Source organism: Malurus melanocephalus, unplaced genomic scaffold (assembly GCF_030028575.1).
Source record: "Malurus melanocephalus ecotype Western Australia unplaced genomic scaffold, MMel_1.1 scaffold_13, whole genome shotgun sequence".
NCBI lineage: Eukaryota > Metazoa > Chordata > Aves > Passeriformes > Maluridae > Malurus > Malurus melanocephalus.
The window spans coordinates 149,318-162,111 of record NW_026623245.1 but is presented as its reverse complement, the minus strand read 5'-3'; the positions used below and the strand labels follow the sequence as shown (position 1 = coordinate 162,111).

The 12,794-nt window shown below is 46.2% G+C and overlaps 1 protein-coding gene across 2 annotated transcripts in view; it reads left to right on the top strand.

The window, feature by feature from the left end:
* SLC24A3 (solute carrier family 24 member 3) overlaps positions 1 to 12,794 on the top strand; it is an 89,444-nt gene that overhangs the window by 27,098 nt on the left and 49,552 nt on the right. For both annotated transcript variants that reach the window (XM_057381645.1, XM_057381637.1), the window contains exon 2: positions 10,910 to 10,986. The gene's annotated coding sequence lies outside the window, so the exon portion shown is untranslated. The remainder of the gene's footprint in view (positions 1 to 10,909; positions 10,987 to 12,794) is intronic.

The following is a 12,794-nucleotide window of genomic DNA, read 5'->3' as shown; positions in this document are numbered from 1 at the left end:
TGGGCTGCTCAGGGACAGAGAGGCTGGAGGCACTGCTTCTTAATGCTTCTCATTTGTTGTCTGGTCAATTTAGCCTCTTTCAGAGTAATGAAGTTGTAAGTGTATCCTCTGGACTTGATTGAAAGAYTAGTTTGCTGTTGTAAGGTATAATCCCACTTAAAAGACTCTCTCATTTGAAAAGATAATCTTATTTTAAGACTCTTGATATTACCAAGGCAATGCTTCCATTTAGGGAGGAAAGGGAGGAAAGGAATATAATTGGGATAAAAAAGAAAATGAAAAAAGAGCCTAGTAGTATGTTCATAAAACAGATGGTCCTTTCTCTAGCCACATGTAAAATAGAGTCCTGCCTGTGTGGGGATTTACATGCAATTAAGCTGCCCTTGGAGCTTCCTCTGATGTTCTCTAAAGGAGGAAGATAATGACATGTGTGTGCCATTCTCCCTCTTGTAAAGGCCTGGAGGTCTCATGGTGTGCACACATCCATGTCCTGGCATTTCTGGTGTTGCAGCAGATATTCAGCTTGGAAAAGGGACTGAGTAGGAAAAGCCCTGCACTCTTGAGATGACCCACCACCCGGGTAAATGACCCGCTTGGAYTGAACTGCAGCATCCCAGGCACAACTGCAGAGTGGGAAACAAAACAGGTGGTGCCTGCTAAAACAGCAGAGCGAGATCCATGGTTGGATCTGGCCAGGGCAGCTGAGGGAATGAGGGATAGGTTTTGCTCACCACTGACATGGGTGAGGGAGGGCTGTGTGGRTGATGGCTGGGCTGTGTTGGGTAGYCTGATCATCCCTTGGGGCATGGTCAGGATGGGGACAGCCCCCAGTGGTTCACCTAGAGTGAGGTGAAGGTCAGGAARCCATAATAAATACTTCATGGTGGGGGTTTGTTCCAGCTGGAAAAAGAAAGGGACAAAGAATGGGGAAGAACAAGAGGGATGTGGGTGGAGACCATAGCAAAAGCCTACCTCTGTAAAAGGTTTAGCTGCCCATTGTGTATTCTCTACCCAGGCAGGGCAAGAAACAACTCATCTACACTTGATGGCTGTTGTTCAAGTTACCTGAAGAACCCTTTTGGGAAGAAAAATTTGTCAGGGATCCRCCAAAATCAAACCACCCTGTTTTCATATCCAGCTTTCTCTTGTCATGTGAGGGAGGTGAAGGGGTTCCTCCTTCCTCTCTGCTTTTCCTTTCTCCAGCAGACAGCAATGAATGCTTTTTCCATGTCAGCACAGAAAGCATGTAAAAGTTTGCATATATAAAAGACAGTAAAAACTTAAACCATCACGGAGAGGAACTATTCTTTCACTTCTGTATGGAAGTCAGGCTCTGTTCTGATTGATCCTTTAAAGTCAAGTGATTGTGGTAGGAGGCTGCCAGAGGGGTGTGAAAGAAGCTGCCATTGATGATGTCCCAGACAGCATTGTCACCTGCCCTGGGGCTGTAGCCATGTCCAGTGGCCACTGTCACTGAGGAGCTGGGACTCTCCAGCAGGCTCTGGAGAGAGCATGCAGGGGTCTGGAGGGAGGCTTCATTGTTAGTGTGGTCTGGGGCTCAGCTTGTGGAGAGGAGCACCACAGCACTATCCCACCTTTGGGACAGACTTTCCCAGCAGCCTTGTGCGGTCAAGCTCCACAGAGCTGGCCTCATCCCCATCATCATTTGGAAACTAATAAGTGTGAGGCATCCAGATGGCAGGAATGATGTGTGTACTGTAGCAAAGCTAATGCTAACGCCCGGTGATAATGCAGTGTTCCTTGGGTATCGGTAGCAATGTTCTGTTCTAAAATGGTAATAAAGGGCACATTTGCTTATTAGTAATGAATGTCAAGCCATTCACCATCATGAAAATACCCTATTTCCATGACTTTGATAAGTAGCTGCTGAAGCTCATGAATTTTTAACAGTAGTCCTATATTTAGGGGCTTTCAGTTTCTGAGTGAGATGAAAGGCTCTTCGGAGATGGGGTTCTGGAAGCGCCTTGTCTTCTGCAACCGCTGGTACCTATTTAAAGCCAGTGTTGGCTTTCTGATGTATGAATAGTATGTTGACATTGATTGATGTGATTTTTATGCTGGAGATTGGGCTGTAAGCCTGCCTGTCACCGTAAAGCAAAATGCATAACTGCAGAGGGACCTGCCGTGTACTTTGCCTCATCTGCATGTGCTGCGTGTTCACTTTTCCCCACAGTCACAGAATAAACTGARCTGTGTCGGTTCTGCTGTTTTGTGTAGAAACCAGCTAGGAGAAAAACAGAAAAGCAAAACTGAAATCTGTCAGTGGGACCCCAGAGGAAAGGGCTCTGCYGTGTCACACAGGATGGGCCTTGGCCCTCTGTCCTGTGTGGGCTCCTGGGAGCTCAGAGCAGAGCCTGTGCATGGGTTTCCCAAGGATCTGGACTCTGACAGTGTTTGCTTTCTGGCTCAGTCCCCTAAGCAGCCCTGAGCTTCTCCATCAGAGACATTCTTCTGGACTAAAAGCATGAGGGAAAAGTGGCACTATGTAGGGAATTACAAAGGAGACAAAAATACCTCGAGCTTCCTGTGAAATTCAGAAGTAGAGATGGGGGAACACAAAGCGTGCGCTCTGTCAGGGCTCTGGTGGTGAGCCAGAACCCCCAGTTTCACTGGCCTCAGCCCTCAGCACTGTTTCCAAAGGGTGCTGTGACAGCCTTGCTGCTGGAGTCACTTTGCAGCAGATTGGAGTCAATTAGAGATCCTTAGTCAGTGCTAATTGCTGGAAAGCTGTTCGTGTTGACAGGGTTGTGGTGGTTCCCATCCATGGATGATCTTGCTTGTTGCATCCTCTTCTTTCCACAGCATCTCCAGTTCCCAGCTGGCTCTTCCCAGCAGAATTGGTGTGCAGTTGCCCTGACTCCTTTTAGAAAGAATGTGATTCATACCATTTCTTGGGGCAGCATTCATCTGAGTCTTCTCTGAGATGGTCGTYGGCAAATGCATGATGAATGCATGTAGCACTGAGAAAATTGGTGAAATTCAGGCTGGAGTGAGGGAATTGCTGGTGGCTGGATAATTAGYAGGCTGAGAAACCTCCCAGCTGAGCCTGGACAAGATGAACTTCACGGTGTAGTAGCTGAAAAAATGGATTAAATAATGCCCAGACCATTAGCAGCTAACTCTGAGGACCTGTCAGGTGTGCAGGTGGTGTGAGCTGAGGGTCCAAGGCACACTTGGAGGAGCAAAAATCCCAAGAAACTGAAAAAGGGGCTCGAGTAGATGTGATGATGTTCAAAGGGCACAAGTAAGTGCTCTGTGCTGTGAGATTCAGCCAGGCAGAGAGCTGACTGCAGCTGTCTTCCACAAGAGCTGGCCTTAGAGCTGATCCCAAGCCAAGCTCAAGCCATCAATGTTGAGATGCCTTGGAAAAGGCTAACTATCATTCTGAGAGCTGTGCTGCTTTGTCACCTGAAAATCCCTCCCATGCTAATGTTTACATCCCCCAGAATTCCCTTTTAATGTAGTTTCATAGCTCTATCAAAGTAAAGGATTGCTCTAATTTCCCTTTTATAGATGCTTTAGTGAGGTGTAGCGTTTTAACTTTGCAGTCTTGGAATGGAAATTTTTCCTGCCAGCTTTATATGCAGAGAGCAAAATGATGGGTGTCTGAAGTATGGAACTGTCTCTGATTTGCTAAACATTATTTAGCTAAGATATAAATGCCTGAGCACTTTAAGCACCTTGTGTTGGGACGGAAATGGGAAAGGATGTCTTTGCTTCTGTTGTGGCTGAGAGGGGAAGGGACCAGATCCTCTGTGTGTCAGGAGTGTAAGCTTAAATGGAAAATCCTGACATGCTCTGGGGTCCCATTCTGTGCTCCCCAGTGTGAGGACAGGGGCTCCTGTCATGGCTTGGCTGTCCTGCCTCGCCAGCCAACTCTTTACCTCTAGAGGAGACAGGCCACATGGCCTCATTACCCCAGAATTAACCTCCAAATAATGGTAAACACTGATTATACCAAAGTAAGAAAATAGTTAATGGGATGCCTAATGTAAAATAACAAAGAGATTGTAATAGCTTTGAGCATTTATACGTTTGAGGGAGCTTAAAGCGTATTAGAGCTGCTCCGCAGATGAGCCTGGACAGTTTAAAAGTTGAAATTCATTTGCAGGCAGTAAATCCCTGCCCTGATGGCATGTGAGAGGCAGAGCCCATGACAGCCTCCAGGCTTGGARGTGGCCTGGAGCAGAGCCCGCTTGGGCAGGAGGGCAGTGCTGAGTTGGGGGCTGGACTCCATGACTTTTGAGGGCTTTTCCAGCCTAAAGAGTTCTGTGACTCTGTGATCTCTGTCCACCTCAATCTCTGTCCTGCTTGCACCCTCCTCTGGCCCCAGGTGCTGTCTCTGTGCCACATTCCAGGTGCTCACAATGGCATCTCCCTGCTGAGCAAGGCTGGCTTTGGCTGATCCACACTGAGGCTGCTTCTGTTCCTGGACCACGTGTTTAAGCCACAACTTTTAACACATTTTCAGCAAAATCCAAAGGTTTGATTCTTTGCAGGATGATTTGGGGTTTTTTTTGTATGCTTCAATCCAGGTTCCCAGCCACCCTGGTAATGGGGCTAAGACTGAAGCAGCCAGGGAATTTGCTCCCCTCCTTTGAACTCATGACATTCCTGTCAATGCTGAGAGATTAAAAAGTACCTCCCTTTCTTCCCCAAGGAAAGAAGAGAGGTGACAGAAGCATCTTTTCCTTTCCAGGTGGCTTTATAAAAGTGCTTCTTGTAAAGTTGCCTTTTTTGGTTAGTCTGCCCATGGATATGAGCATAATATAAATATTTGTTCCCCAAAATAAAGCTAATGAAAGAGGGACTGTATTCTATTCCAAATCAAAAGGAGTCCGGGAACTCCAGAATAGCTGTAATTAAGCCACTAAGTTATTAGGACTTTCTGGCAGTTCATGTGAGGACAGGAGCCAGCCAGGGACTTGTTCTTTTCTTGCTGTGGTTTTGCTAAGAACCTTCCTCGTGCCAGCTCTTTCTGACCAGAGTGTGTGGCTGGTAATGGATCACTTTACAGAAGCATTGYGTTTGTCAAGGGAAACATCTTGATCCAACACCAGCTGTGCTTAGGTCTGTAAAACTTGTGACTCTGGCAGTTCTGCTGACACCTCCCTGCCTTCCTTTTACAGGGAGGAATTGCTGTTCAGGATGGGGCATGGGGTTGCAGAGCGGAACAAAATCTATCACAGAATCCCAGAAGGGTTTGGGTTGGAAGGGACCTTAAAGCCCATCYRGTGYCMCCCCCTGCCATGGGACACCTTCCACTATCCCAGGTTGTGCTAAACTCCATCCAACCTGGCCTTGGACACTTCCAGGGGTGGGACAGCTGCAGCTTCTCYGGATAGCCTGTTCCAGGGCCTGGCCACCCTCACAGGGAAGAATTTCTTCCTAATATCCAGTCTRCCTCGCCCTCAGTCAGTTTAAGCATGCATATATATTTTTAAGCAGCTTAACTGTAGCACGGTCAAGTGAAACAYGGGAGTATAAAAGCTCAAAGATCCTGGGAAACAATTGCCAGATTCTTGCTGTGACAGAAATTAGTTCTTGTACTGAACAAAGGAAAGCATAACCTTCTCTTTAAAAGTCACTTGCTGCTGTTATTTGACTTAAGCTCTCTCTGAACCATATGCTGTTGCACATTATTTATTATTTCTGATTTCTCCCCCATTTATGTTGAGATATATTTGCTTGTTGTCCTTGGATCTCGATGCGCCTCTGACCTTGCAAGTGACTCATTTGTGCTGAAGCCAAGGCAGACCCTTTTTGACTTCACAAGGGCTCTGCTGATGTGCAGGGGTTTATTCCTTCAAGACTTTACTTCCTGCAGTGGAGAAAGGCATTGGGAAAGTGTGTGTACACCAGGCTTAGAGAAAGAGCCCCATGATGGAGCAGGACTTGAGTCTGGGGTCACAGTGCCAGGCAACACACAGTCAGGAGAATCTAAAGAAAAGGGGGACTGTGCAATATGGGGTGTGCAGGGCTGGGCACTTCACATGCCAATYTCGGTGCAATTCTGAGCATATGAAACTCTGGAGAGGTGGCAGACAGTGGGATGTGCATGAAATGACAAGCAGCTCAGCTGTTAGGGATGCCCAGAGAAGCACRCGTGTTGTAGCTGTGTGCATGTTTACACTCAGCTAAAACTGCCCTGCAGTCCAAACCACAAGCCTGGCCTGAGCTGCCCTTCCTAGAATTGGTGCTGTGAGGCAGGAGCGGGGCTTCCCGGGAGCTGCAATGCCGGCTGCTCCGTGGGTGGAGGGCCCTGGAAGCTGCTCTGCTGGGTGCTTTCAAGCAGTGATTTCTCTTGAGTGCTTCCTCCAGAGKAGCAAGGAGTAATGTTTGTTCTCACTTCCCATGCAAACGAGCTGCCAGTTCTGAATTCCCCATGGCGCAGGGGGTTCGCCATCTCATATTCCCATTCCTCCATCTTGTCCCTCCTTTCTTTCCCTCAGCCCATGCATAATTTACTCAATAGAAATGCAGACCCCCATTTTATTCACAGTGTGCCTGCTCTGCCTGGCTCATCCCACCAAGAGGCACCTGTGAGCAGGTACTTGGCCAGGTTCAGTAGCTTCAGCAGGGATGCTCCCACCACTCTGCCTCTTGCTGCTCCTCTGGCAGAGCTGTGTCACCCCAGGGACCACGGACAGAGCTTGGAACAGGCACTGCAAGGTGTGGAACGGTGCCTCTGGGGGTGCTGCCTGATTTACTGTGGGGGCTGTACCCCTGCTTTGCTTCGGCTGCTGCTTTCCTGCAGTGAAGTGGAGACACAAGCGAAACATTAGCAAAACGTTTAATTATTGATGGATCACCATAGTTTGGCTCCCTTTGCATTTTAGATCATGCCACTGCAATGCAAACACCATTTTCACTTGGCAATAAAACATTTAAATATAAAAACATTTATACTCGCCCTCGCTTCAGYGAGAATTTGACTGATCTCATTGATTTTAAAAGCAGCTGAAGATSTTCACAGTCCCTTGCCTACACTGTGTGATTCCCCATGGGAGCAGGGTTTGGTGGGCTTTGTTTGTCCAAGCTGATCTCCAGGCAGTGGGAGCTTTAGGCTGAGCAGATCCAGCAGTCCTGAGCCCTCTCACCTCCTGTGCCTGCAGGTTCACCCAGGTTCACCCCGGCAGGTCCCTGCTCCCTGTGAGGGACAGACAGCAGGGATGCAGGGGCTGCTTGCCTGGGCAGAGCTGGTGCTGTCCAGGGGTGCTGCTGGAGGCCAGGCAATCGAGTGAAACACTCTGCAAGCAGGTGCTGAACATGGGAATGTTGTTCATCCTGAACCCAGCAGCAATCTCGAGCTTGAGTTTAAAATAATGGTTCTGAGTGTATGGAGAAAAAGGTGACCAAGTGCTTTAAAGTTTGGTTTTTGGTTGGTTTTTTTTATGTGTAAAAAGCTGTCAGCATGGATGCAGAAAACATTGTCTTGRTTCACATCTCAAGATCTGCTCCACTAACATCTGTTCCTCATAGGTGACAATAACAGAATTCACAGAGAAAGAGTTCTGGGACAGCATGAGAAAATGAACCAAGGTTGTGAATTTGTGAGTTTTCTGTGCTAGTAATTCATTGGCCAGACTGAACATCTTTCATCTGTTAAAGAAGTGGGAGATTTCCCAAGGGTTCTCTTGTCCCCAGAGTAGATGCACTGGCTGGCAGTATCAAGACTTTTAAAAAATAAGTGGTTGTCACAGCTTTTAAAAGTATTGATCCAGTATGGGGTTGTATTTTTTGAAAAGTAATCCTTTTGGAGAAGTGGGAAAATTAAATAAGAGAGGAAAAGAGAGTAGCTGGGAAGAGGGCTGTGAAAAATACCACCTCCTGAGAAGTGGTGCAGCAGCACCTTCCCTGCACACCTGGCCTGGGCACAGCTGTGCAGAGCAGAGACAGGTTTGTGCTGTGCCAGTAAATTCTCCCAGTGCAGTGTAATGCAGAGCATTCTGTTTCTCACCAAAAGGCAGGGCTTGAACAGGATTCCATTTTAAAGAATTGCACAGTGATTGAGTATAAAACAAGAAGAATTAATTTCAGCTCATTGTATTATAACTAAAATAATTTTTCCTTGGTGAGTATAGATCCAAACTTTTCCTCTGAATCCAGCGATATCCCTGTGATGGCATCTCCAAGAGGAGTGGGCTCCCCATCCTGCACAGCAGCCACTACCTGTCAGAACACATGGAATCAAGTGCAAAAGAGCAYAGCTTCTCACACCTAATGTTCATCTGTTCCTGTAATATTTAGCTCCCTTTCCRAGGCCAATTCCAAGGCTAATAGCCATCTAATTCCAGGTACTTCCAAATGCTAATAGTCCCAATGCTTATTCATAGTTCTCCAAGCTGCCAGTGCAAGGTAGAACTGCCTCCCTGGAAGGAGTGATGTGCTGAGCTGCAGACTCCTGCCCTCAGTTTTCTGGGAATGTGCCCACTGGGAACTGAAAACCGAGGCCCGAGGCAGAGTCCAAGGGCTGGAAACCCCTGCCTGTGCTGGGAATGCGCTGGGAATGCACTGGGAATGCGCTGGGAATGCACTGGGTGCTGGGCTGCTTCCCAAATTGTGCCTAATGCCCACACAGGAGGTGACTGGGGAGGTGCTGATCCCTGTGAAGATTCTGTCTTTCTGCTGCTCTAGGCTGATACCTGCCAAGTCTGCAGAACCAGAGTGGATTATTAGGCAGAAGTCTTTTATTCTTTGAGTTTAGGTTCATTGGCAGGGTGGTTGGGTTTTTTTTCTGTGCAATCAAAATAAACCTGGCAAAATCTGCACCTATTTTCTGTACAAAGGCTGGGGACTCTTTCGAGCGGAATAACAAACTGTCTGAGCTTTTATAACCCTCTAAATAGGGCAGCTGTTGTTGGAGTGGTGTTCCAGCAGCACCCTTTATTTCTTCTCAGAAAGGAGCTCCTGTGTTTTGCAAAGCTCTCCTCTTATCTGTACTCATCTGCACCTGATGCAGCTAATAAAAATGCAGCAGATTTCAAATTTGCATACATTATTTTATAATTGCATGCTTCCAAGTGTAACCCACTGAAAGTGTTTGTGTTCAGACGATGTCGTCGAGGATGTGGTGATGGACATTTTGGATTTTCTCTGAAAATGAGGTGCCGGTGTGGGGTGGGAACCTGCACCTGAGGGAGCACCAGGCATTTCTGCAGTGCACAGGAAGAATTCCCAGCCGCTGGCACTAGAGACAGCTTATGCTATTTTTGTATGCCTTTACCTTAGGTGCACTTCGGGCTCCTTGAACCTCCCAGAGACTCTTGATAAAGGGATTGGATTTTTATCATCTGTCTGTAATGAATATAACATCTCAGAGGCAGCTGCAGGAGGAGGGGAAGCACACACGTGTGTTAGCAAACCACATTGCATATTGCTGCAGGCAGACCTCCCCGTGTTTCCTTTGCTTATGGGGTGGGGAATGGTCAAGAATGTTTCTTAAAGCCATGATGAAAACATTTGGTTTTCACATAATGATGTTTTCCTGAGGAAAGATGAATCCTTTCCACCTSATTTACCTTCATTGTCTCCCAGCTTCCAGTGTGTTTTGTGTTGCTTGTTGGGGTTTTTCTCACTCCTGTCCTTGTGCTGGTACCTCCCTGACTACTTTCTTAGTAGGCTGCACAYCTAAGGGTGTTTCTGGCACTTTTGGCAGCTCTAGAACAGTACATGTGCTGGAGTGGGAAGGGAAGGTAGCCTAGCAGGACTGGTTCTGCCTTGGAAAGAAGTAGTTACAGCTTTCTGGAAGGTGAGTCCTGTCTGATGATAAAAAGTCACAGGCATCACTGGTTGTCATAAAGGAGAAGGGTTGCTGTGTTCCTCCACTATGGGTATTTTTAAAATGCTGTCTGTACTGCTCCAGTAGCTCTTGCTAGTTTGTTAGGACTCATTATAGCATTTACCAGTCCATAGGAATACAATTAATAGTAGTAACTTGAGCCTTTGGGCCAAAGAGTGTAYGTGAAAAAGTGTTTTCCTCCTCAGGTGCAGTGCCTGGGTAGAGCTGTTGCTTGCACAAGGAACAAATTTAAAATGTAGCTCAATTTTGCTCAGTTATTGCTTCAGAGGCAGTGAAACTGGGAGAGTGAGCTGGATTGTTTYCCCATTTAATCATCTGTGCAATTGCTAATTAACTTCCTATTGCTGGAGCTTTATTAATGCTAAAGATGTGAAAGGCAGGAAGAATGCAGTTTGATTTTTTCCAGCTGATGGCTGAAAGTGAAGAACTGACCATTAGCAGAAGGCTGTTGTTTCAAAATCTGGAATTACTGAGAAGCACTTGAATGTTAGAGCATCGTCTTCACGCTGGCTTTTTGGTTTATAACCCAAAGCCATTCCTGCAGCCTAATTGGCAGGCTGTCCCTAAGTGCTTTATAATCCAATTAACATCCAGAGCAGTAATAAAGCATTTGAGCAAACGGAGGGAATTTATCTATCAGTGCCTCGCAACAGTGTRTTTGCAGCAAAGGCTGTGAGGTGCCTGTGTGCTCCTCTGGATGGTTGTATGGATTGCTGGGCAGTGGGAATGGAGCTGCCAACCCCCTCAGGAGATATTGTACCTGCTCTGTGCAGATCTGAGCGCTTCRCTTCCCTCGAGGAAAGAGCCGTGCTGTTCTCTAGGGGAGTGTCTGTGTCCCCCTGTGTATCTGAGGGTCACGGTGTGGTGCTGGCCACAGAAGCAAATTGCACAGTAAATATTTGGGGAGAGGCGATGCTCGAGGACAAGGTAAGCTGAGGCACAAGGAGGTGAGGTAGAGCCTTGTGTTTGGGTACTGCAGGGCTGGGCTGGGCAGCCTCTGGCGGTGTTACTGAGCACACGKGGGGTGGGTGTGAGTAGCTGATTAAACATCTGAGCTTTCTTTCCCCCCTTTCCCGCTTTTTGCAGCTCTCCATGAATTCCCCAATGACATCTTCACGAATGAGGACAGGAGACATGGAGCTGTGGTCCTGCACGTCCTCTGTGTAAGTGWTGTGACTTTGCCTTTCTTCTCCTGCTGCCATGGACAGGGCCCGGTGTGCTCCAGAGTTCTGACTGAAGCTATTTTCTCTTCAGTGCATTTTCATCTCCTGTGCRGATTGTGGAGTCAGGGATGTGATAGTTTTTGTTCTTGGGATCTTCTGATAAAAAGGAGTCATCTTGATAATAGAAGGATAGTTTAAACTTGTTTCCTGTTTACATTCCTTCTGTAAACTCTGTTAACATGTCAGTCCATAAGAAAGGGAAAGTTGTCTCTGAAAATGGAACMGTTTGGCATCTTTAAGATGAAAACTAAATGTCAGAGAGCTAAAAGATACAAGATTTCTGCTACAAGTAACTCTGGAACACTCTGCAATGCATGGGATAGTATTATTGACATAGAAATATCTGTGGGATTACATGGATTGGAAAGTTTGCTTTATCAGCTCTATGYGTTACATTAGAGGCATTCTTAAGCCACCAAGAAAATACCCACTTCTAATAATGTTTGAAAGCTTTTAATAATTTTTAGTCAGCTTCAATGGTCAGTCATCATTAGCTGTGAGAAATGATTCATGATTTCTTTTAGACTATAAATTAGATTGTATTGTGTATTTTAATATGAGCTCTCTGTGTTAGGATTTTGTTTTGGCTAAACGGCTGCAAAAATTTGTTGAGTAACGTTGCTRTTGACTGTGCCTGGCAAGTTCAACAATCCCAAGTTTCCATGGGAACATGAGCTTTGAGATGTTTTGGAAAACTGAGCACTGGACCCGAGCTGGATGTTTTATCACCCACAAGAATACTCCTAAAAATTCATGTATGAATTCAGTTCTGAATGCGCTGAATATGCCTTTAACATGTACCAAAATGGAGACTGGAGGACTGAAATTTTAGATGAACTGTCTGCTTCGGAATAGAAAGAAAAATCTGGTTTTCATAAAAAGTAGAAAAGCATCTTCTATCCCAGCAGAAATGTGCTTAGTTTCTTCTCTTCTAGAAAGCAGCAGGGCAGCTCCCTCGATCCAGAGGTGCTCCATCATTCTCTGTAGCARTTTTGTTGACTTAGGAAAATTTACTGACTGCTCTTTGTCTTATGGTCCCTGAGGTGGAGGAACTGGCTGGATTCAGCCTCTCTGGCACTGGGGTAACTGGGGACAACCTCTTGTCAAAGGAAAAAGTGATACTTAGAGAAAACAGACAACAGTCAGCATTTAGCAAMCTGCCTCTAGCCTGGATTGGAAGGGGTGTTCATCATATTGGGGTGATCAACCTCTAGTTCTCTTTTTTACCTCCCAGAAATGTGTGATGAAATTACAGCATAAGCAGAAGTGCACTTTTTTTGTGAAAAAAGGATGCAGACGCGGAGTTTCATTGTCTCCACTGAGGTTTCTTCATGGGTTTGAGGAAATCAGCCTGTAAAATGGGCTATTTAATGGTAGGGAGAACAATACAATGATGATTAGAGGTCATCATCATACTTGTTGTGTTACTGACCTCCCCTTGAACATTCTATTCATTTCAGTAAAAATGTTGTTCTCTCTTCTCTGCCCCTTTGCCCATACTTTCATGTTTATTTCTGAAAGACATCAAGGCAAAGCTGGTTTACCAGAAGCCAGAAAAATGGGACAAAAGCTATCACTGAGACCTTGGGGGGAATGCAGGAGGCTTCCTAGGGCATCTTCTCCCTATTGTTCAATAAAAGTGAAAAAAGACCCCAACAAATCTTCACAGTAGGGCTGTGTGAATTACTAAACAGGATCTGGGGCTTCAGAAAGACTAAATTAAATCCCTAAACACTTAGAAAATCTCA